Source organism: Lichenostomus cassidix, chromosome 4 (assembly GCF_008360975.1).
Source record: "Lichenostomus cassidix isolate B80296 chromosome 4, HeHo_3.0, whole genome shotgun sequence".
Taxonomy (NCBI): domain Eukaryota; kingdom Metazoa; phylum Chordata; class Aves; order Passeriformes; family Meliphagidae; genus Lichenostomus; species Lichenostomus cassidix.
Genome location: NC_139484.1, coordinates 46,917,855 through 46,945,103, shown reverse-complemented (window position 1 = coordinate 46,945,103; position 27,249 = coordinate 46,917,855).

Below are 27,249 nucleotides of genomic sequence, written 5' to 3'. Positions count from 1 at the left end.
TCTTATCTATGTAGCCACATTTAAGGTTTCAATCTCTGAACTCTAAGAAGACTACTCAGAAGATGTAAAATATCTTTTTTGCCCTTCCTCTTTCATTTTTAGATCATTCTTAAACAGTGCCCAATCAAATATTTACTTGTTCTCCACTCCTGTCTATGCACAGGAAATTCTATATTTTGTTTTATGTGGGTAGAAAAAAGCATCTGCACCCACTATTCTTCCCTGATTCTGCTCATTGTAATACATTATACATGGAGGGAAGGGAGTGTTACTCTTTTTGGTTCAACAGTGGGAGTGATTTAGAGCATTAAATGCTTTCTTTAGTAATAGGCTGTGAACATTTGTGAATACAACTAATAAGCAGGAATCTGAACTGAATCTGTCATGGCCTGTACTGAAATAACAGCTTTTCCCTGCTTATTGCCAGCCCACCTAAGACACATCCAGAATGCTGATGCAAGAGTTGTCGTCTCCGAGGCTGAGGAGTTCTCAGACATAGTTCCTGCCCTGGGATACATAAGGGCTAGAGATTTTGGCCTGGTTATGGATCCTGTACACATTAGATCTTTTTCTGAAAGGCCTCTTTCTTTCTAATAACCCTCTGGCATGGATTGCTGCGCAGGGTTTTTACATCCCAGATGCATATTTTTACTTGTTGAGCTTCAGCAGATGTGTCAAAGAAAGAGAGAAGATTCCTTGGAAGATGAGAAGAAATTTGCAAAAATCAGAGCTGAGGAAAGAAAACAAAGAAGAGATAAAAAAAATATTTTGGAAGGCAAAAGTAATGGAAGATAATAAAAATATGGGTAAAAAGGAAATTAAAAAAGCCTGAATTTTATGGCTGTTGCACTTGTATACTGCATTTTTATTCCAGGAGCATATCAGATACAGGAAACAAGGGTAAAAAGCAGTTTCCATGTTATATTTCTAATCTCACACTTTTTCTTGCAGCAGTGGGATAAAACAATGCAGATATGTTTTTATTGTGCCATGGGATTCTGCAGCTACTGCAAGTTCTCTGATGGAATCTGTCAAATGTAAAAGCATATTCATTAAGGTCATGCACTTTTCTGCTTCCAGCTCTGTGCAGCTGTGGCATTTTTCCATCTGTGTTTCTTGTTAAAGATCTGGATGACTCATCCTTGAATTTGCCTTTGAGGTAGACAGTTTTCCTATGGCAATGAAATCCAGCTGGTACACAAAAAAAGTTTGTATGTCGGTGTCAAGGAAGGATCATTCTTCAAAAAGTTCAACTCAGTCTAAAAGCTGGAATGTTAACACTCATTTTTCAGTCCCATTTTAATGCTTTGCAGGTTTTTCTGTGTAACATCATTTTAAAGTAGCAGACCAAATATTAAATCCCCATATATTATGAGTTAAACACTTTCTAAGGATTTTCAAATAGCATTAGAAAGAAGAATCTAAATGTTACTGAACCTCAATTTTCTTTGAAAATATGAGTATTTTCTAAAGTTTAGTTGTCTAATTGTACTTCACAAACTGCCATATACTATTGTCTATTATGAAGCACTTATTATATTTTAGCTGTTTTTTATAGTTTGGTGTTTATGTAAGCCATTCTAAATGTCTGTGGGTTATTAATCTCTCATGTTCTCTGGGGGTTTTTTTTAGGCTCACCAGTTAACCAATTTCTTTGCAAAAGCCTTTACTGAATTGATTCACAGGGGAGCTGAGAGAATGTGCAATGTGACACTGACAGTTATGTGAATTCTGGAAGACTTATTCCAAATGGGGACTATAATAATATGTATTACACTACATTGAAACAGTTTGAGAAATTAATTTGGCTCACAATAGGAAAATCAGTGGTCTGTATTAGAATACCACAGAGCATCATATTGACACTAGAATAGCAACATGGAACTGGAGAAGCCTTGGTCTCATCATTAACACTTTAGAATTAAAAGAATGCTTTCCCCCTATACGTGGCGTACTCACTTGTTGAGTGTGAGTGTGGGCACTGTGAAGCTGTGCTCAGATTTGGGCAACTCACTACAAGAAAAAGGTGCTGAAGTGAGTCCAGAGAAGGGCAATGGAGCTGGGGAAGGGTCTGGAGCACAAGTGTTATAAGGAGCAGCTGAGGGAGCTGGGGGTGTTTAGCCTGGAGAAAAGGAGGCTCAGGGAAGATCTTATCGCTCTCTACAACTGCGTGAAAGGAGGCTGGAGAAAGATGGGGGTTGATCTCTTCTCCTAAGTAACAAGCACCAGGACAAGAGGAAATGGCCTCAAGGAGCACTGAGGGAGGTTTAGATTTGATATTAGAAAAAAGTCGTTTAGTGAAAGAGCTGTCAGAGGTAGGAACAGGCTGCCCAGGAAATGGTGGAGTCACCATTCCTGGAAGTGTTCAAAAAATGTGTAGTTGTGGCACTTGGGTGGTAGTTTAGTACTGAACATGCTGCTCCTTTAGCAGTTGGATTCCATGATCTTAGAGGTCCACTTCTGCACTCAGTATGGTTGTTTATCCATACATAAATGGATATAAATGTGTCATGGGGGTGTTCAGACAGAATGAAAGCAGAATCACTGCTCAGAAAAGATTAGGGCAAAATGCCTTTACACAAAACAAGACAACATTTATCTCAAATACAGTATTTCTAAAGAATGATTCTGTCTAATAGCAACTACAATAGTCACAAATATCCAGAAGAAAACAATTACAAGATGATCAACATGAATGCATGGGAAAGGGCACGAACCAGTGTGAAACATAGACAAAACATGCCATCAGAATATATAGATGTATTTGAATATTGAGAGGAAACTCTACAAACCAATATCTTGCATTTTAGCATAACAGAAAAATCAATGCTTTGGGAAACAAACTCCCTATTAACTTTAATTTCTAGAATGTTTCTTCCAGTTAGTACAAAAAGTCATGCATATGCCTTTGAAGTGGTTTAACAAAAAAAAAAAACTTGAAAAGGGGAATGTAATACCAGAAATAATACTTAAAACACTTGTGACCATCTCAAATAATAAACCCAATAGCATTAGCCACATGGCTGTCCTGGCCCTGGAGGGTGTTCCTGTAATCATTGATATGAATTTCTTCAGCTCTTGTCACCTACCAGTCAGCCCCAATGCTTCTAAATTGTAACAATTTCTAAGGAAATGCTGAAGGTAATGCAAAAAACAATAATTACTCAGGTAAGACTAAATACATACTGTAATCATCTGTTCAGTGGTCTCATCCAGTGCATTTAGATCACAGTCATAGAAAGATTTGGGTTGGAAGAGATCTTAAAAATTATCTAATTCCAACCCCTTAGCCATGGGTAAAGATGCTATTCACTAGGCAAGGCTGCTCAGAGCCCAGTGCAGCCTGGCCTTGGATATTTCCAGAGATGGGGAAATTTCTTTCACAGCTTCTCTGGCCAAATGGCAATGAGGGCTATACCGAGTTACCAGAATAATGTAGGTCACTTTACATGCTGTTTCTACAGAAAAGAGAGATTTTCCTCTGTAATTAGGGGTTATGGAACAATTATCCCTAAAAGCCTTTTGTTGAGTCTTTCAAATAGCAAAAAATGTCTAACCTAAGTAAAATAAGTAGTTTGATGTGCAAAGTAGAAATGAAAATGGGACTCACCTTGAGACATGAATATTTACAAAATGGGTGCATACTAGAGCAATATTTTGAAGTGTACACCTGCAGCAGATGGTTTATGCTGTTGTTATTTTGTTACAAGTGTGTTAAGTCCCAAATGTCTGACTGCAGGCATTGACCATGAATGTTAAAACACAAATGTACCATTGCCGATAGCACAGATATAGACATGCTTCCCACGGCATTGTCTTATGGCAAGAAGGATGACTCACCTTAACCCTTTGCCCTCTTTCATTAAAAAGTCCTTGCTAGTCAGAATACTTGATACACTTCCCAGAACACCTGCTATTAATTGAGTCACTGGTGTGCCTAGAATTTTTCACAGATTTGGCAGATTTTGTACAAACCGCAAGCAGGATTAATGCAAAACAACACAATTTTAATTCAAACGTAATTTTGCTTTTTTTTTGTAATTTTGGTGTTCTTTTATCTTTAATATTGACTTATAAGCTATATTGATGGTACAAAATATAAGTTAAAGCGCACATTGCACACTCAGTAAGCCAGGAAACTGTCCTTGTACCCAGGTGAAGGGAATCTGGTGTATATTGCAACTGTCTTGCGTGATACTTTCTTGGTTGCTTCTCAATAGCTTTCACAAAAATCTGCACATATTTTGATGAATCAAGACACATTTCTGCTGAATACAGAATTATCCTCAAGTTAGCACGTGCTTTGAATCCATTTTCTAGTTAGCTTCTGATATGGCCCACATGTGGTTTTGTTGATAAGACAAGGGCAACAGAATAGCTTACCACCTTCTCTCTAAATCTGTGAGGTTTTCAGTAATATAGAAATACAGCTAAATTTTTTGTTTGTTTGTTTGCTTGCTTGCTTCTTGGGTTTTTTCTTTTGTATTTTGGTTCCCCAGTTACACTTTGAATGCATGAGGTAGTGGGTCATAAAGAAGGTGTAGTCACGACTTGGTCCTGCAGGATACAGGACAGCAGCTACAGCTCGGGAGGACATGCAGACAAAGCAGTTTTCTTCCACTTTGAGGTGCATATATTACTGACAGTAACACAACAAAAGCAATCCAGAAAACTGAAGTAAAGTTATTTTATGATATGGTAATGGAAGCATCCTTCTCCAAGATGATGCAAAACAGCGTAATTGTACTCAGTTCAAGATATCATTTACATAAATTGCTTTTTGACAAGTGACCCATGTTTGAAAATATTTTAATATACGGAGTCTAAAAATATTCTTAGGATCACTCAACAGTAGTGAATAATAGTAGTGATAAATGTTAGTTAGGATTTATTTCATAATGTTTTATTCCTCGGAGGTTGTAATTTAGTGTATCATGTTTAGAGCAATGGATAACCTTTATGTCTTTATAGAACATGGATTTGAATTGTTCACATTAATCATGATTAAAAACAAAATGTGTTTTTAATCTACTACCTAGTTCCTCAAAATCTGCCACCTTTATGAAAAGGTGGGTGAAAGGAGCTAGGAAAATATTATACAATTACATATATTTGCCAAATTCTGTGAGACCTGTAATAATAATATTGAGCTATATATTACATAACTGCACAAAATATTGCATACATGTAGAAATTATTTAGTTTATCCTCACAACAGTAATACAAGAAAACATTATTGTTCTTCTTGCTGTAAACTATTGGCTACATAAGGCAGTGTAACAATTTTGAGATATAATAATTCCCTTTAACAAAAAAAATTAATTAGACTGGATCTTTTCTCACATTTTACCAAGACTGTGTGTCCTATACTAACTTTAAAATCATTAGAGAACATTTAGAGAACATGAGATTTAAAATGAGATTGAATTGTAAAGTTGAGATTCTAATTTTAATTAATATGTAACCAAGGTTTAGCTTTATCCTAGTAAACACTAGAGTTCTTAAATGGAATTGGCTAGACTCATCAAACTTTTTAATCTAAAGTACATTATCTTTTTAAATGTGTTAAAACCTTAGAGAGTTTTGTGTTCAGAGTGATTTTAGGTGAGGTAAAATGAAAAGTCCATTTCTGTAATGCTTTTATTAGAAGATCCGTGTAAAGACTCATAGGAAAATTTGGTTTTCAGAACCTATATTATTTTTGTACATTAAAATGCCTGTTTGATTCCAATGATAATTTTCTTACTTTAATGCATTTTTCCTTTCATATTTTTTTGGAAAAAAAAGAAAGAGAGAGAGAGAGAGAGAGAATATTAATAACCTGCCACAGTACTGTGGGAGGGAACACTGTAAACAGCTCAGGAAAACTTCACTTTTCTGAATTTTTTCAAATGAGAACTTCATGGAAATAATGTCTTCAACAATTATAAAATGATACCAGGCCAGGGGCTTTCCTTCTTTGGTTTCATATTGTAATATAAGGAATATTTATTTGTCAATGCACATGGATAATAATGATTACATTGATCCAAGAAGAAATGATTGCAACCAAGTCCTTGGGGAATTGCTTGATTTATCATCTGTCTCTGCACTTGAAAGAAGAATTGAATATACTTTTCCATGCTCGTCCCTAATTTCAGAGAAGGTAAATATCTAATTAAGGTGTTCTGAATCACATCCAGCTGTGTCTATTGAGTCCTGAGAGAGGCTGAGAGGACCAGCTTTCTGGTGTCTGATGTTTTTGTGACTCCTTGCCTTGAGATGCTGAAACACTGAGTGTATTCTCATGGATTGTGTGAGGAGCTAAAGAGCACAGCTGCCTGTCTCAAGTGCTGTTAAGGCCACAGAAGGATGTTGCCATGAGATAAGCACAGGAGTCTGCGTAGTTCTTTAAACATTTGTCTTGGAATTGAGCATCAATACAAAAAGATACTTTGACTAAAATAAGTGGTAGTGCTTGTTACTTCACTGAATACTCAAGAAAGAAAGGAAGAAAGAATACTTCTATTCTTCACTGAATAGAAGAAAGAAAGTGGAATTGTTCACCACTGGAGTCACAAGTGGCTGGATTAGCACTTGAATGTGTTTTTCTCTCTCAGCCTTTAAACTATTTTATTGTTACATACAACTTTTTAACACAGGTATTTTACAAAGAATGCTAGAAAGTAAATATTCTTTTACTTTTTTTTTATATGAGGAAACAGTACCATGAATTGCAAAAAATAACTTGGCATCTAACAGTCATCAAATATTTAAGGGCATCCTGGCTCTTCAGAATCTTGTTCTGGGCCTTATCCACCATGATACACTGAAATTGAAAATTAAGAAATACATGTACTTGTTATTCTTTTGTTGTACAAGATCCTGCATTCAAGTAATAAATGTAATTGTATAACTATAAATATCAAAATAGAAGGAGTACTCAAACTCCCTTAAGAGATGCTATAGTGAATGTATATGATTTGCACCATCAGTAACTAACACCTCTGATAGAGTTGTGGTCAGAGATGTTTTTCTGATCCATGTGAAAAGAATAGGGTTTGTGTTTTAATCTAGTCAGTCTAAAGTATTTCTTTTAATTGGGGGAGGGGGGAGGATTCTTTAATTAATGATTTTTAAAGTACATTAATTAAATACTAGCAATTATTTAAAAAATCCATAAAGCCAGAAATGGTAGTTTTAATTTCTTGACTTTTTCCTGACATGATTGACATTTCTTTTGAGATGTTCATGTAGTTGTCTAAATTCTTGTCAAAGCATATTGGTGTCATGGCTGTTGTTTTCCTTTCAACAAATTCATATCTAGCTAGCTAGATTTTGTTTTCCCTGACAGAAAGTGTTATATGTTGATGGTGGCATTGCCAACCATGACTTCAAGAACAAATATGGTATTCACTATTTTTTTACTTAATTCCAAAATTACATTCCACAGCCATATTGCATAAATCTAGAAAACTCTAAATAATGCTGATTAAAATAGTGTGATCATTCATTAGGATATAACTATTATGAAGGTGGTGGAATCACCACCCCTAGAGGTGTTCAAGAAATGACCACATGTGGCATTAAGTGCTGTGGTCTAATTGACAAAGTGGTGTTCAGTTGAAGGTTGGACTCAAGGATTTTGGAAGTTTTTTCCAACCTAAATGGCTCTATGGTTGTATAAGGGCCTTATCTTTCGGTCCTGTGAAAACAAACTTCTTTCTCAAAAACTTAATTTATATGTTTAATTTGTGTATGTGAAACAAATTTTTTAAAAAACCCCAATACTTCACTTATCCTAGAAATGCATTATCTTAGCAATTGCAGCATTGGCCTGAATTCAAATCCCCATTGTGCTGAATTCAATTCAGGAATTGCAATCTATATCCTCCAGGAATACCCATCATTAAACAATTTTGAGTGTTTTAGCTTGAGAACCTGTTTCTCTCTTGTTGGAATTCTTCCACTTTATATAAATAATTAACCAAACATTGAAAGAATGATGTGAACTTGTAGCTCTTATATCTTGGTTGAACCTCTAACCACTGGCCTGGCTGCAGCCAACTCATGCCTATTTGCATTAGGTACTCTCTATTTGGAGAAAAATGTGCTTACGAAACATTTTTCACCTGAGTGAAATGGGGCAGTGAAGAAGAGGTCTATATTAAGAATCTTATCACCTAGGGTATCTAGAGCTTCCAAAAGGATCAAAACCCTTTGCAAGATGCATGACAGCCTGAGTCCTTCCTAGTTAGCAAGCTGTTGAATCTGAGTTACTTAAGCAATTATAACACCACCAGAGCTGGATAGCAACAAAGCATCTTTGGCTGAGGAATGTAGTGCCAGATAATGTTAAAGATATAATTCAGATGATTTTATAAAAGGAGTATCCACCTGGATATTAGGCAGAGATTTTGGTAAGGGAAGCTGATGGGCAGAAAACACATTAATATTCCAAATTCAATTTATATAATTGACTGATGAAAGAGGAACCCCACAAAATGGAATAAGATTAGGAACTTTAAATTCCTGTATTGTTAATTAGTGTCATTACAGCAAATGAGTATATTCATGATTCTAGAATTGGCTCAAGGGAGTAGTCTATATGCTTAGATTGTAAATTCAAACTTTTAAGGTTTTTTTTTTTCTCATTTGTTTCAAACACCCTGAGAAGCTTTTCTCTTAAAAAGCTCTGTTTTTCCTCTCTACACTGTTATGTTTCTTACAGGACTGTCAGAATCAGACTGAAAACCACTGAGTAAATGAAAACACAAAGATTTTGTTTGCTCAATTTAACTGTCATTGATTTGTTGGTACTCTCTTCAACATACAAGTTTTAGAAATATCTTGTTTCCCTTTTACTTTCATTATATTTCCAAGGTAATTTGAGATTCCTCTTTGGCACCCTTTTTTGTAGCCAAAGGATGCAAGTCAAATTGTTTTGAAGGCCTACATTTTGCAGAAATGCAGGTAAGGAAGAAGCTAACGCAATTTTTAAAATCTTTTCAGTCACCTAAAAATGAATGCTGTAGAAATTAATAAACAGTACAGAAGATTTCATGTTAGTGTTGTATGGATATCTCCATCAAAGCATTTTATAATAAAGTATTTTGAATTTTGCATTTTCTGGTGATGCTTCATAGGTCCATTATTCTCAGTGTGATTCTACTCAGGAAGAGATGAAGCACTAGAGATTGCTGAAAGTCCCTCAAATAAGTCCTTTTTCATCTTCCTGGTTTAGCTTGTACCTGCCTTCCCTTCACTCTTCTGTCTAGTTTAATCTGCTTTGTGAATGTGATGGACGTCTGTCAAAACAGGGATTTTAACTACCAGGAACACCAAAATATCTTCCTTTGATACAGCTTAATCTTAAAATATCATTACAGAAATAGTTGAGTAGTCTAGTGTCCTTAAAATCTGAACTATATAGAGCATGAGTAGGCCATGAAAGAAGATATCTTCAGTAAGAAGGAGCAGCAAGCATTAAAGAGGAAAATGAAAAAAGCCAAAGCTACAGAAAAAAATTGTTAAAAATACAAGCAAAGAGCAGCTTTTAACAGAAATAATATAGATATCAACATTACTATGTCAAGAAATACTTAGCATACAAAAACCTCTTCAACCTCTTTATGCTACCATTTTTAAAGGGCATCATCTGAGAAAACCTGTCACAGGACCTGAGATTCACTACAGAATTTCACTCCTAAGTGTGGTTCCTGAATAGTTGTCTAGAAAGCAGTAGAATCCATATTTCAAATTGTATTTGTATAACAAAGAAGACTGTATTACCTACTGCAAAAGTCACCTGGGGCTGATTCTCGTCTCAGGCCAGCGGAAGTAAAAATTTTTCTTATCTGGAATTTATGGCCACACTGCTGTGAGGGGAAATCGTGCCTCTTGTTTACATAATGAATTGGAATAGTGTGTTGTTGGGTTTTGTTTTTTTTTTTTCTTTATGCCTAAATATGATAGTTTTTATTCATTTGCATTAGCCATGGTGAAGTATATTCAAGTTGAAGTATACAGGCCTCTCATACAAGTCAGCATGTCCTCATTATTCTGAGTATCTCACCAAGCATGTAATGTGTGTTTACTTGAACTGCACAGTGTTTTTTCCACTGCTCTGTTTTGTTGGAATATCATCAAGTTATTTTATTTTCATTTTTTCTTAAGAATTCCTAGCTTTATGTAAGGCTAACATTGAACTGTTTCCTTCTTCCAAAAGTTTTAAAGAAAAAGCAATTTTAAATATCTGTAATTATAGAACTTAAAACTGTTAAGCAAATAACATAAGTTTACTGTTGATGCATACTTACTCTCAGTGGGGATCTTTATTTTTTAATGGTTTAGTCCTGCAGTTATTAAAACATTAACTGTTTTCCCAATAGGCATTATAGCAACCGCTTTTGCTAAACAAATCTGTTGTGGCTCAGCCTGAAATGACAGCTTGGTACTGAAATTCTGTTCTAACTCTCTTGACTGCCCCTTCTTTTCTATTTGCATTTATGCCATTGCTACTGCTTCTTGATCTTATGCTTTCATTTACCATATCTCAAAAACAGCCCATAAAAATTATGGGAAATGAGAGCTGGAAGTGACCCTGAGAGGCTTCTTATGTATCTTCCTTTTTCTCTTCTCATCGTGTGGACTCTACAGAAAGGACACAGATATGGAGAACTAAAATTAATGCTTTTTTAACTTGAATATTCAGTAATGGAGAAAGTTCTGCTTTCTTCCTTTTTTACTCTGTGAATTACACCATGAATACATGCTGTAAGACAAAACTACGTTTTCTTCCAAGGAAGAAAAGTCACAGCTAAATAAAGACAAATAAAGACAACTGCTCATTCTGAGGCAGATAAAAAATACACCAGGCTGAACAAATTTCTAATAGTCAATTAAATTAACATTTGTTAATAAATATTACATACTCTAAGATGGATTTGCCAAAGTGGTTTTCATTATTTATCAATTATCTGTAGACATGAAAATTCCCTCTGGAATCTACTAGTACCTGATTTCAAGCCCATTCAGAGCTTGTTCTCATCCATTGCTCATCACTCATTCTTCCCTATTGAGGCTTATGCCTTTTTCTGAAATTTATTTTTTTTTAAATGCAATGGAGAATGGTTCCTTTAGAAGCATTGAATGAGGTGTTTCAAATCAGTGCTAAATTATAATTTTATAACCAAGTATTGAGATACTAATAATACATTCAGGCAAAAGGTCATGTGATGCTGACAGACTGTGAATTCATACAGGAATGTTTAGGTCTCTACTCCCTTCCATCCTCCTGATCCGTCTACACTGATCTGATATCTAGGGTCAGGACTAAACTCTTGGGTAAGGAGAGACAAGGCAAGACAAGGAAACAAGGACTGGAACTCCTTATTCCTCACAATATAAAGGACAGGGACTGGAAGGACATGCAAAAGACAGTCTAGTGGGGTAGAAAATATGCATGAACACCATGACACACTGGTAACATCAGTACCAATAATTTTGGTAGCAGTTGATATTAGTCATAGTAATTTACTGAAAAGTGTGGTGTTATTGTGGCATGGTATTATACCTCCCTATTTCAAATCATTATGCAGGGAGAAAATAAACTAGAAAACGTGTTTGAAAACTCACATGTCCTGGATATGATTAAAATTCAGGTTTGACAACAATACAACAGATATGAGGAAAGATTTGTACTTTGGAAGTCCTGTAGGCCTGGTATACATTTTAAAGCCAAAATACTACTCTATCAGTATGAATGGGCATACAATCTAGAAGACAGTTTATTCTTTGGTGAATTTTTGGTCAACATTTAATTTACTAAAATGTTTCAGAGTAACCATAGTCTAAAGAACAATTTTTCTATGGGCTTACCTCTGAAATCCTTTTTCCTTTTGGGTAGTATTCTGACTCTTTTCACTGGGTCTACTCATCAAATTATGATGCATCTGGTGCAAATGTGACAGAACAGAACTACATGAGCACCAAGAAAAAAAAAAGTAATTCTGCATGATTAGTGCAAAAGAGTGGAAAATTATATCAGACTTTTAATGACCCTTGACCTTGCTACCATAATCAAGTACTGGAGGTGGTCATGACATCCATCAGTTATGGCTCTCTTGCTATGAAGGAATATTTTCAAATCTGTCAAATACAATTATGTTTTACGGATATATAAGTGAAGTAAAATGTTGTAATTCAAAGCTGGTATGTTTCTCATTAACACTGTTATTCTGACTAATATCAGATATGACTGCTATGATTTGACCATTTCTGGTCAATAACTTTAACAGCTTTTCAAATTTACATCTGAATATAACCACAGTACTGCCTTATATTTTATGTTCTTGCTGTGATTAATTTCCCAAGGCTTTTCAAATATGAAGTAACCTTCATTTGCCAGAGTAGGTTTGCATTTCTTAAATTTATTTGAAGATATAAAAGTACTAGTATGTGTTTAAATAAAATATTAGAGTGTTAATTTATACTTGAGGAACCATGCATTTGTGTTCATCAGACATTAATGTAATAGCACTGAGCTAAATCTGAAAAATGTTTCCTTTTGGGATATGTACTGTAGGCTTTTTTTACGTTAAAGAAACATTACTGAGTGTAATCACCTAAAAAACCAACTTACTAAAGTCTGCTAAGAAGCTGTGAGAGTAACACCTGTGTTGTCTGCAAGGAGATTAGAAACTCTTCAGGATCAATAACCCTAAAAGAAGGGTGTTTGATTTGGAAATGGCCACTGATGGATGGGCAGCAGGTGCTGAAGAGCACTACCTAATATGCAGACTAGAGAAGGGAAGCCTGGTAGCCAAATGAGAGTGCAGAAGGAAGGCAGCAGAAAGATGATGATTTTAGGCCAGAAGCCATAAGATCAAACAATACAGCTGGTAAGCTGGACACTTGTCTGGAGAGAAAGGCATCAGCAAACAAAAGGGATTTGAGGAAAATTTAGGGGTGGGGTCCTGCTAAGGAAAGCCAGAAATACTGAAAATATTCTTTTGTAGACAACAGTGGGAACTTTTAAATAGTCACTGTAAAGAGCTAAACACGACTTTGGTAAAATTGCGCTTCTTTGTGTGACGGCAATGATGCAGTTTTTTCATGGCAGCAAGTATTTGTGATTTTGCACTAATGAATTCCTTACAAACTTCAAAGAGCATCTTTTTATCCTTGAAATTTTGTAGCTGACATCATAGGAATCAATCAGACTGGAAATCTGATGATTTCCCGGCTTTGGCTTCTTATTCCTCTGCAGTAGTGTATTCAGGTAGTCTGGATGCTCCTTCATTTGAGTATGTGGGGCCAGAAAAAGCACTTGTTCAGGCAAGATTTGCTACTCCCTTGTTTAAAGTAAACTGTCTGGACATAGATGTGTGCTGAGTGCTCTAGGATGACCATGCTTGAGCAGGGAGGTCAGTGTGGTCCAGTGTGGTCCCTTCTAACATGATCCATTTTAGCATTCTGTGGTTCTGTAATTCTGTGGTTCTGTGAAAGGGTTTCCTTGGTGTGTTTCACTTGCTGTTCTCATAATTGAAATTTAATTTGTAACCTTTTCTTGAACATCTCGACAGAATGTCAGAAAAGTAGCTAATAATATTGATAGTGTAGATATCTTGGAATTTACACAAGCAGAAAGAAAAATATCTTCATCTTGCCTTTGCAGGAAGGCAGAGAAATTAAAAGCATACTTCTATTCATCCATGGTTCTGTTGGAATCAAGATGACAGCACAACTTCTGGAAAGATAAGAGATTACTTTAGTATAGCTTAACAGGATAAAAGTACTCCTCATGACCCCCAACATATCTTCTGATGAAATAAGGAAGGGTGCTGGCATCCTGTATATTGTAGTTTTTCATTACATTCCACTGCTCTTTTTGCTCATTTCTAAGATTATATTAAGACATAAATTTAGATATTTGAGATTTGATGTCACCAAGACTTTAATAGCTTGTAATTTTCTTTCTTTTTACTTCAGTCAGTATGGAGCCTTTCTGATGGACCTAAGGAGTTCTTAGGTGGTGTTCTTGCTTTAGTGTGACATGGGATCAATCAACCATACATGCTCTGTGGAACTGTGAGGAGCTCTAGTGATAAAATATCGTGAGAGTTTCGCAAGTTAGCAGGTAGTGATGCCTAAGATAAATTTCAGAAAGGAATTATGTTTCCAAATGGTGGATGGGAAAGATGGGATTATGAGGGTATCTTTGTCTCTTTCATCTCAGATGGACAGGAGAGGAAGGAAGAGGGAAGAGACAGCTGCATTATTAATTTAATAAAAATAATTTAACTATTTTTTCATATAGCAGCCTGACCTTTGGCGACACCTTTAACAAGATAAATAAATCCAAGATCACTGAAAATGCTCTCAGAGGCATAAGATCTCAAAAGATCTGAGATCAGTTCTCTGTTTCATGAAGTATTTTATTTAACTAGAACACATCAGGGGAAGATTTTGTGAGAGGAATAGCAATATATAATCTTTTCAATCAGTTGGAGGATGATGTCAGAAACATAACCAGTGATGGAGGGTGAGAGTGAGTAATATAGAAGAATTTGATGAAACCTGTAATTGGCTTTGGATTTATTTGTTGTTTTCTGATCCTAATCCCACTCTTCATCAGTGCATGACTTTTTCATAGGGTAACAAGGGAAGGAGATGTGGGAAGGAGAGAAAATACAGGGTGTACAAGGCTGACTCATTAATTTTTATGTATCAGTTTGACCTTCTTGGCAACTGGTATTTCCTATTACAAAACAGGTCATTATGACTACAGCTTAGCTGGGCTTTTTGTCTGTTTATTCTCAGATCTTTTGAGAAACATATTTAACACAGAAGAATACATAGTCTTTCATTGCTTTTCTGGATGTTGCCCAGTGAATGTATTTTTCAGAATGGCTCTGACCACTGCTGATTCACGAAGTGCTCTGTTATTTCTATAGAGATTTTTCTTTCCCTTTTCAGGGGCTGAAGGAAACCTAATATATCCAGAAGACAGCAAAATAGATGGTATTTGACTCAGTTGACATAAAGGCATTTTTTGTCCTGTGCTCAGCTAGGACCAGAAAGCCTATTCTTTTGTTGTTTAGTCATACATTTTGTTTGACCCTTCTTCATTTTCATTCTTTCTTGTACTGTTTTTTTTTTTTTTCTGTTTTTTTTAGCTTCAGAAATTCCCTGAAGGACTCTGGTCTCTGTTAGCTATAAGATAATGCCATTGGTGAGACTGAAAAGATTATTTCTTATACAACATGATATACTCCTGGTTTTCAAATACATTTCTCACCACCACTTTTGAATGAACCCTCCATAAATCCAGCTGAGGGCAGGCAAGATCCATGTAGCTCTGAGAGAAAGGATAAATGTAATTTACTAAAGATTCATGAGCTGTTTTCCTGCACTCTCCCAGCTATTATACCCAAGTATAGTATACCTGATAGAATTACTCTGAACGTGAAATAAAGTTTCTGCAGCAACTGAATTTGAGGAAGATCACCACTAGTCTCAAAAGGAATAGAATCTTTCTCTTAATTTACCATAAAATATAATTTCATTTTGGAATATGAGTTTGAAATTAACTGTAATGACAGTTTAATTTCTTCAAAGACAACATTGTACTTCTGCTTTGCATGATCTGTATGGGTTTACATACATTGTAAAGCATTCTCTGCATACTGAAAATACAGAGTGAATGCAAAGCAGGTAAAATTTGAATAAAACTGGAACAATGGATACTGTTCCACTGATTTTAGTCACTTAAATCTGCAAGTTTTTGCATCTGTGTATCCAAGAGTTGCTTTCTTTTTTCCCCCCTCCCCACTGAATGCCTTGGCTTTCAGTCCCTATCAGAACAGCTATACAGGGACAGCTACAGCTGTATTCACTTTCATTAAGGCTCCAGCTCTCATTGCTCTCTTCATCCCTGCAATGTAAAACAAAGCTTGCCCATGTCCATACTCTTGTGAGAGGTAACCAGGTGCTTGAGAAAGAAGCCTGTCTGTGCCCTTCCTTGTTAAGACCTATCCTGCCTAACAGTCTTTCCATTAAGAACTGCATCTAACAGACCATCCAGCCAGGAAAGCTGCAGCATCCCTGGCAGTCAGGCAGGCTGGAGTAGTTTCCTTCTCTCTCTGTATTACAGAGGATAGAGGCAGGAGACAGTTTGCCAAAGTGTGATACTCCCATGTTTTGCCATTTAGCTTGCTGTGTTGCTCTAGTACTGAGGACAAAGAAATTTTCTACACTTGTTTGTTTAAAAATTCATGGTAAACCATATTTAAAATAGAGGAGCAGAATTTCTTGTGTTGTAGTATATTTGTTAGCTGTACTACTGGAAATAATTAAAAACCTTTCCATATGCAATTCAGAGGGTTGCTGCCTCATATATAATCTTAAAATGCATGTTCTAAAAATCAAGAATGTAAATGCAGTTTATGCCTGGGGAAAGCCTTTGTCTATCCCCTGCCACCCCAGGAAAGTTCAAACACACCATATTTTCTAAAGCTGAGAAAGGATTTAACTATCAGAAGCCCATTTTTCCATTTTTATTTGTGTTGGCTAGGCTACTCAGAGAGAGAGAAAGCAGAGATATCTCTTCACATCTTTTCACTGAGCCATGAATTCTTTAAAGCAAGGGACTACCCCACTCCTAAATTATTTTTAACAGTAGAAATACCCTGTGGATAATAAATACATTGAACATTGTATTAGAAAATTGATCTCAAAAGTATTTATAAGGTAAAAATGAATCAATCACCCTCTTCTTACTTTTGAGTTTATATATTGAGATCAAATACATGAGTCTTCCCACTGTTTCTTACCATTACACTTTCCTTGCAATGTGGATTTTAAGGCAATCAGATTTCAAGAAAGTAGATAGTGAGGAATTATACTAAAACAAATCAGTCTGGATGAGTAGTGGAGAAGCCTTGATGAGAACATATTTATGGATTTAAAACTGTATTATTTATGTGAAGGTTGGGCCAGGAACAGTGTTCTATGAAATTGTGATCTCAGCATAACATAAAGCAAACAAGCCTTTTCAAGTGGATTAAGAGTACTCAAGTGGTCTGAGCAGAGAGCTATAACAAATATTGACTACCAAACCGAAGAGAGGAACATGGTGAGCTACATTAGACAGGTTCATCCCTGTCTATATTTATTTTATGTATCCCTGGCAATTGAAAATAATGAAAGCAATGTGGCTTTATAAATAGGGAAACAAGAATATTAGCCTTGCTAAGTGGCTGCCGAAGAGCTCTGCTATAACTTTATATCCTAGAGTAGAAAAGATTTCTTTCCTTCTCTTCTGTCCCCTGAGGAACCCTCTGCCCTGCTTTCTTATTCCAGTGCACAGCCCTGTGACTCAGGCTGTACTGCAAGATAACTCCTTGACCCCACAAGACTAGATAATACTCCTTATATATGCTGCACTGTTTCAGTCCTCCTAACATGAAGTGATAGCTCCTAAGGGGATAAAGGGTGTTGTTATCAAGTTAAGTTTCTTTAACAAGCCAATGGTCCAATCCAATATAAAAATCAATTTTTCAGAGCTTCACAATGAAGAGGTATAATGTATTTTTATTGGATCTAGCCCTGAGCTATCTTGTAAAAAGTTTGCAAAATATTGTTCAAAACCTCTTATCAAATCAGGGGCTCCTAAGCTTTGGTTTTTCCCCCAAATACAAAGGAACCTAAAGCATCAGAAATCTGTGAAGGAATGAAAAAAAGTGAGTTATGCTAGGTGACAGAAATTGGTTATGCATTATCTAAGTTGGCAGCTTTCTGGAAGTGATAATAACTTTTGGGTTGGTTATTTTTTGTTTTAAAGTTCATTGAAAATTCAGGTTCACTGACAGAGATGGACACAAATGACCCTGGAAATTAATAATATATAAATGACCTCGTGATTTTCACAAATGAGGACAGTTTTCCCAGTCAGGAGAGTTCTAGGTCACTCATTAACATGGAGCAGTACTATTTACCTCCTTTCTCTTCAGAAGATTGTACAAGAGAAACTTCTGAATTTTAGTAAATATTTATGCTGGAGGAAAGTGGCAAAACATTTTTGAATAATTTAGCTTAGAGATAGTTTAATCGTGTTTATTATAATGCTCATCACTCATTGTATAATTTAAACATCATCCTAATCAGGAAGGGGGAAAAATGGCTAGAGTCACACTATTAAACCTCCTTCTCTCATTATAGTAATTTTGTAAATTAGTTATTTGATCATGATCTACAATGTAGACATTCACCTGCCTTTTGTTATTTTGATAAAGATCAAGTAACACTTAATTGCTATCCAAGGCATAGGGTTTTTCCAGTGTATTCTATCAATTACTCTTATATCCTTTTGCAAGAATGTGCATTAAATGAACATCACTGAAATGTAGATGAAGATCAGCACTGTAACCCTAGAACTCTTGAGCCTCCTGAGTTTCCTGTGTTTGCCTTTCTAACAGTAACATTCTTATTCCCATTTTGACTTTTCTTTTTCATCAGCTAATTGGTCATTGAAATGGTGGCATAACTTACAACTGGAGAGTTTAATGGGACAACTCGAGATGATTTTTCTTGGAGAACACAGAGCTACTCTGCCCTGGACTAGATAAATAAAAAGACATTCAATCAGAGAACTGGGCAAAACACAAGTGCAAATTTATTTCAAACCATTTTGTTTCTCCTCAAGCCAGAGAGGATCTTCAATCATTACTCTGATCTTCTGTTGAACGTAAGGAGTTGAAATTACCTAAGTGGTGTCTAATCCTGCAAACTATCAGAAGAAATTTCTGATTTGAATGCTACAGATATCCAGAAGAGATACTAAAGTGAAATCACTCATAGACTTTTCTTTCATAGTAGGATTTTAGGAATTATCTTAGCTTGGTTCAGACTAAGCTTTTACAAGCACAGTTTTTTTTCTCCCCCAGCTGGGAAAAAAGAATATGTTATTTGGTGGATACTTTTTCCAGGTTTGACTTAATAACTCAAGAATGGCTTCTCATTGAGGCATTTTCTATATTCCTTATTTATTTGATCACATTATCCTAAGGTTTTCTTCAATTAATAATTTTCAGCAATTTTGGCATAGTTGTAACAATGAGGCACTTCACTGTTACTGCAGACTTTTAAGGAAACTTGACATGCCACCCCATAAACATACTGGGTAATCATAGCTGGAGAACTAAATCTGCATCATTTTAGTTGCAAACTTATTATGACTTTTACAATGGTGCTGATTTTGAATGAATAACGTCTTTCAGAGTTTCATATAAATATATCTCCTCTTTATTTCCATTTTAGAGCGGCAAACATTACATTGTATATCCGTCCTCTTTTTTTTTTTTCCCAGATGTATCTTAGATTTCAGAAATTATGCCTTTCCCCCTTTTTTCTTTAAAAAAATCCCCCAACCATACAGTTTTAGGCTGAGGTCCCTCAACCTGTCATTCAAACATGAAATCTGATTACCTTCAGTGAGATTCCATATGTGAGCTGAAAATCTTGGGATAGCTTTGATCAAATGTTTGAGTTGTATTTCTCCTTACAGATATGTGTGGAGATATAGAAAACCCAAATCTTCAGCTGAAGGCTTTTCAGTCCTTCCTCTGTTAAGAAATGTATATCTCTGTCTTCTTGATTGACTAAAAATCACTAAATCCTTTTCTTAAAGTCATTAGCACCACCTAAATCCTTCAGGAGCACATTAGGTACTTGAAATTTAAAAATTTTTGAAATATTTTTGTACTTGCAGAAAGGTCAGCAATCTGGATTCTTCATATGGACTTTCTGAAAGAGCTTTAGAGCTCCATACATTTCTGCTTTTAAAAATCAAGATTCCTTGCTGAGCCTGTGAGGACCATTAGCTCTTCATGGTTATGTATTCTCCCATTTATGTGCAGTGTTTTTCCCACATTCTGCAGCTTATTGATAAATGAACTTTTGTACTGTCATAGCAAGCTTATTAAAATAACTAGGAGTTCTTGTAAGCAATGCCAAAGTAAGATGCAAGTCACATACGTGCATGAATAACATTAGAAAATAACTTGTGCAGTTTGTGGAGGGGCAGGTTTGTGCATCCAGATATCCTTGAAATTACTAACTGGTTAAAGTGAAGAAAAAATGGTTTCAGGAAAAGATGACAATATCCTGCCTGGATTTCAGATGCTCCCAGCAACGTGCTGACAGTCATAAATACATATTAATTTGGCTCATTCTGGCCTGGGTCATTTACCCAAATGACATGCTTCACCAGGTGAAGAGGCATAACGAAATGTTAGATTTTTTAGTTTCTGTTCTTGAGTATATATATGAAGGTTTTTGGATTAGCACCACTGCCTCCTTAATTATCAAAGAAAGAAATTATGTTATGTGTAGCAAACAATCTCAAAGCAGTGATTTCCCAGTTTCTCTAGAGCAGATAGGCTACCATTTCTGATATGATTTACCCTCTTGAAAATACAGACTATCCAGGAAAAAAGAACATTTTCTCACATACATGATCATCCAGTACATAAACATAAAATCCTATTTTTAATTGGATAAACACTTGTCCCCTTAATATCACTCAGTAGTAAAAATCAAGATGTTTGAATTATAAAAAGTAAGTGTCTATGAGCTATTGCTCGACAAGGGTCAAGAGTTTGAAAAGGGGGCCTTTGGGGGTTGGAACTACATAATCTCTAAGTTCCCTCCCAACCAGAGGGAGGGAATCATTCTATGATTCTGTGCTTCAGGGTGTTAAGAAATCTGTAAATTTACTCGTTAGTATTGCCTCTTAACAGGATATGGGAACTGTTACTCAACCACAAACCTCTTTCTCTTTCTGTTCATATTGTTCCAGCTTAAATATATGTATTTTCTAGAACTTCTACTGTTTGATTCATTTGGAGTGTTGTGTTGATCTGATGAAGCCCAATCGCAGTGATGACAAGGCTAGGATATATAGGGTGGTCATTTCCCTGAAGAGACAGAAATCTGCAGCCCTAAAACTACATTATGATTTTCACAGGTGTTCTGCTGCCTTTGGATGTGATCTCTCACCATCAGAAAATTTCTGTGTAGGGTCAGCAATGGTTCTATTCATGAAGAGCTGCTGATTGGGGAAAAATATGGATGAGATCTAGGCTAAGAAGGAGATAAAGAGGAAAAAACTGGAGAGAAATTAAAGGGATAGAAAAAAATGTATGGTAATTTTATTTTTGCCTTCTTTTAGATTTATCTGTTCCCACTTTGTTAGGAGACTCTACTAATTAAGAAACATAATTTCTTTGGGCTTTATGACTCTAGATCTTTTAACTGTGAAAATAGGATCCAAATATTTTTAATAACCTGCCACTGAATAATTTGAAGCACAGTTTTGATTAGCTCTAGAAAGCATAATATTGTCAATTTTCATGTTCTGTATAAAGCTCTAAAATGGCAGGATCAATTAGTTTCAATTTCCATACCAATCAGTCCAGATAGTTCCCACTATTTGCTGAAGATAGCTGCAAATTTAATTTTTCAAACACATAATTCACATTTTGTAAAAGGTGATAGAGAACTAGGTTTTTGCAGAATAATCAGAGCTGAACTGCAGTCTAAGCTCGCTTTTCTCTAGACTTGGAAACAACTTTGGAAAGTACAATATACTGTTTCAGGAAAAGGGAAAAACAGGCTATGTTGCGTTCTTTTCAGGGAGGTGGAAAAATGTTTGCTTAGATAATGTCTTAAGAGGTTTACATGGTATCTTATTCAAAGATACTAGAAATTATGTTGGATTTTACAAAGTGTTTGTTACTTTCTGTTCTGGTCATAAGCCATTATTAGCACTTCAAACACATATACAGCAGAACACAATCTACAGTCTGTTTTATATCAGAGCAAAATACTTAGGAAGAAGCTGTTTCTAGACAAGACAATGTTAATTTAGCAGTCAGTGCAAGCTTTTTGTGAAAAGCACACCCTCCCCAGTCAACCACACTCATATCATTTATCTGAACAACAGTCAATAATAATCCTTCACATTTATAAATGAAAATTTAAGCAGTTCTGGCTCCTCAATGCTTTGAACATCTGAGTCCTATATATCTCTTCCTTATATCTCGTGATGTATCTTGAGTCCATAAATAATACAGATTTCAGCCTGCATATGATGCATAAGGTTGTATACATCACTTTGATCCAGGACTACCATTGCAATATTTATTGCACTTACTACCATTCCCCTTGAGTAATAAGAATTTCAAAAAGATTTATACATATATGCATGCACATAAACTATATATAGATGCATATTACATCTTCACATATATTACCTTTATATATATTTGTGTATGTTTATATAGATAGATATAGATATAGATAGATGATAGATATAGATATAGATATAGATATAGATATAGATAGATATAGATAGATATAGATATAGATATAGATATAGATATAGATATATACATACAGTATTTTTAAAGGTACAATTTTATCCTTGTCTTAAAAAGCCAGTTGGAGGTACTATCTTTATCTCATTATGGGTGAACTGGAAGTTTTGTTTTAAAATATCTGGAGGAATTGTGCAGTTTTTCCTGATTAAATAGTAAAAGCAATCAACAATCTAAGAATGTGACCTGTTAAATTCAAATTACTGTTCAATAGCAAGATGATACCTATATGGAGACAGGTGTCAATCATTATTATCTGTACCTTTTAAAATCTGGTTTAGAAAGTATTGGAGCATTAAACATATCTTTTGCATAACTCAAGAGGGAATTTGAAGGATCCTCAGCTATCCTTTAGTAGACCAAAGAAGTGGGAATTTCAAAGGCAAGAAATTCAGTCCGAACTGGGCTTTGTAGTATTTGGCTTCTGAGAACAAATTTGTCCTTGCATGTCCATTAACTACAAACATTTATTCCACTTTCACTAACATGTACTTTCCTGCTTCCATGATTTTTCTTTAGGGTTTTTAACCTGATTGCCAACAAAAGTAAGTGTTGTGCGATTATACTGTCAGCCTCTTCTTCCTTTGATGACATTTGAATTCACTGATTAATTGCAATCCAATTTTGACAGGTGGACAAAACTTTCAAAAATAATTAAGTTCTTAAAAACTTCATAGAAATAAGCAGCTAAGGAGAGGAGGGAAAAGCTGTGAGAGCTTGGATGAAGGGAATGGCAACCATAGGCATGTAGTAATGAGGCACTGGCAAACACAGAGCAGTGAGAGATAGAAGTGTCTCCACTGCTGGAAAAGCTTCAGCAGGATCTTGTACCTTCTTATGCACCGGAATAATTGCAGCCCTGAAAGTAGGAAAGGAAGCTTCTTTCGTTTTTAGTACTTGCTAAAGGAGGCTGAGCCATCTAGCTCTTATCATTAGATGCATTTGGGAACCTGATGCTGTCCTGATAGTTTGGTTTTTTGGGTTTTTTTTGTGAAAAATCAACACCTACTTATTATGCTCTGAGAAGTTTGGAGACTCCTGCTTAGAGAAGCTGTGAACTAAATGAGATTATGTAGAACAACTAATTGAGTTCTTCAGAGACTCTCAGACCTGAGGCCTAATAAGCACCTTGCAATGTCAGTAGAGGTAATTGGCCTGCAGCTACTGAAGAGGCAGCTGAGTTTTGCAGGAAGAAAAAGAAAAGAAAAAAGTAAAAAAGAAACCTGTCTTGAGCATGAACTACTGGGTCAATGTCATGTCATGAGCTACGCATGCTTGGAGAATAATTGATAACAGAGAGTGTCTTAGCAAAAAAAAAACAAAGCTTTATATGCAAAGAATAAGTAATATGAAAAATATGCAGCCACGTGTAGGGAAGATAGAAATTACCTTGTTTTGCAAAAATTTTACTTGTCTCTAACCATCATATGATAAGGTAGCAATGAACTACATTCCAGCTTTAATACTATTGAATAGTTGAACACTAATTCAACTCATTTGAAACACAATTAACTAGAAAAATACCAGAGAAATGTGAAACAAAAAGCATTAAAAATCCCTGTCTCTCATGGCAACTCTGCTGTAGCTGCAGATCTTTATGGCTCAGAGGTGACCAGGAGTAGAGCAGCCTGCAACCACCAGTGGCCATCAATTTATGCATCACAGCTCCCCTCTGAACCTCCCTTAAGGACTTGTATTCTCCAAGGCAACCTCTTTCTTGTATTTTTGGTGGATTCCTCTTTGATGCATATAGAGTACAAAGGCACAAAGTGTCCTACTCCGTCACTTTTACAGTGCCCTTATATTTTGTTATTTAGTTTGTTCAGCTTATTTCCCCTCTTTTGCATTAGGAAACAACATTTTACTTGAAAGCTAATGGATACTCAGGGTAATGAATGTTCTTCACATTTTACGTATGCAAAACACAGCCAGGAGAATGCTTGCAATAAATCAACTGCTTTTGCAGCAGACATGAACAGGATTTGCATGCCAGCACATTCCTGGTTTAAAATCAGTCAAGCTGTGCCCTGGAGCTGCAAAGGTTTCTCAGGCTGAGCTGTGTGGAGTGCAGCCTTACTTACATCAGAGCAGATGCTCCCAAGTGCTGGCACGTTCCTACAGCAGCTAAAGCACAATCACAGCTTGGGGACCACTTCTTCAAAAAGGGTCTTTGGAGAGCCACCACAATGATGATCCATATACTGGAATGCCTCCCTGCAAGTGATGTTTTGTTGGCTTTGACTTGGTTTAAAGAGAGGTGAATCAGTGTGTTTAGATACACACTTATGGCACAGTGAATTACATAATACCTTCTACCTCCAGTAAATTTATATTCCGGCCATTGGCTGGTGCAGATGACACACAGTCTCATGGTTTTTATCATAAGATTCCTCTTACAAGTTCATAGTTAGCTGTAGGAGAGAAGTCTGGGCTAAGGACTACTGGACAGGGCAGCAGCTGAAGGTTCCCCAATGAATTATAGAACAAGGAACATCACTCATATGTCTTTATTGCTGATGTGACTCACTGTCTCTTCAACATCATTTGGAGGCGTGAGAAGCAGTCCTGTGGTTCATGCACTGAGGCATCCTGTCCCCAGTTGTGTCTCTGCGTATTCTTCTTTCTGTATGCTCTTTCCATATCAGCAGGATCAACATTCCATATTTTATTACTCAAAAGAGCTAATGGTCATGTGTCTGAACACAACCAAATTTACTCCAACATAGTTGAGATTTTATCTTCTCTATGCAGAGCTCATGTCTCATAATGTGGAGAGAAAATTTGATACAAACTCTAAATTGGTCTTAAGAGTACAATAAAATGCTAAATGTATAACTTACCATAAATATTTTACAGCACAGTCATATAAGTTCACAGTATTCCCATTACAGCTCTTAATTTATTCATTTTCTGTGTGAGGCACTTCTATACATGATCCCTCTTAATTGCGAGTTCATAGATGAATGGAATTAATTTTATCCTCACATATTGTAGTTTTAACATAAATATTTGTTCCCATTTGTACAACATGACCTTGAATATTGCTGAGGAAGAGAATATTTGAAAATGTGACTTTCACCTCTTCTTTATCAGGATTTATAAGCAAATATTAACATGGATATGAGTGTGTGATCTGCAGTAAGTTCATTTTCATAACCCACAATATTAGAAACTTTAGGTGAATTAAACCTGTAAAAATAACAACCTATTCCACTGTTTTGTATTGTAAAAATTACCTTTAGTATGTTATAAAATCTCTTCATGATATTTTTTACCTGATCACTTTCAGAGAAATGCAAAAATCTAAGAATATAAATCATTAAAATGGGAAATTAAAAAAGAAGAAAACATTTCAGCCCCTTAAATTCCAGAGTCATAGAATAGTATAGGTAGGAACCCTTAAAGGTCATCTAGTCCAACCCTCCTGCAATAAGTGGGGACATCTCCAACTAGATTGGGTTGCTCAAAGCCCTGTCCAACCTGACCATGATTCTTTCCAGATATGGAGAATCTACCATACCTCTGGGCAACCTGGTCCAGGGCCCACCCTCATTTTAAAAAATATCTTTCTCACATCTGATTGAAATCTACCCTTTTTAATTTAAACTCATTAGTCAATGTCCTACCCAACAGGCCCTGTTAGAAAGTCTGTCAAAATCTTTGGCATAAGTTCAATTTCAGTCTTGAAAGACCAATAGATAAACTCAAAATAATATGCCCATGAAACGAAGGGTACAATCAGACTTCTAAATTGTATTATGTATTTTATAGTCTTTTACAAGCTATTCCATAGCATTATGGCATGAATATGTGTTAAACAAATTTAACTGCCTCACCAAAGCAGCGATAAAATTATGCTAAATTGTGACCATAATTCACTATGTGCTTTTTGAAAAGAGGAATCAATCAACCCAGCAAACTGAACATGCTAAGTGGTCTAGAAGCTACATCCATGTGGCAAATGCAATAAATACAATACAAAATGAAGGTCTAAGAGAAAAATATAGTCATTTTTTCAGTCTGCAGATATTACAACTTTTTTTCCCCAGTAAACACAAAGAAAAAACAGAGGTTTACATTCTGATGAACTGTTTTATTATTCTATTTTCAAATACTAGAGTTATCACAATGTATGAATAGGTAGGTACTTGGTCAATTTACACATGAATATTTGATTCAAAATTGATAAGTGCATGTTATTCTGTAAGTGGGAATGGGTCAAGCACAATATGCTCCTCTTAAAAGAGTAGGTGAAATCCTTACCTCCCCCTACAGGCTGCAAATAAAACTGAGATAAGCTGTGGCACTTGAACAGCACACAGCTTCAAAGGTTAGAAAATTGGGATCATTCTCTGCAAACTTCAGAATTTGTGTTCCCCAATGTCAGACCAATTTTGACCTTTAAAGGACTGAAAAAGCCCTGTCTCACAAAAATAATTAGACTCCTGATGCCTGAACACCTTCAATCATTACTAGAGTTAATGGAGCAAATATTTGCTCATGGATGTAATCTACCACTGATTTAGGATTGCTTCTGATATATACTCTCAGATGAAAGTTAATCATATTATAGTAGACACATGGGGGTAGAATGAGGGTGAGCAGGTTTTAAAGGGTGCATGTGAGTGCTGGGAAGTCAGAGAAGGAGAAATGCAAACTTGCCACAAAGATGTTGCATATGAGCCTTCACTGGATTTACCTCCTAAGTGGTTTTCCCCATGACAAGTGAAATAGATATTTTGACCAGAACTTTTTCAAAGACTATCTTTACTTTGCTTGTAATCCATATATTCATATTACAAAATGCAATCTTTTTAGCTGTCTGTATTAA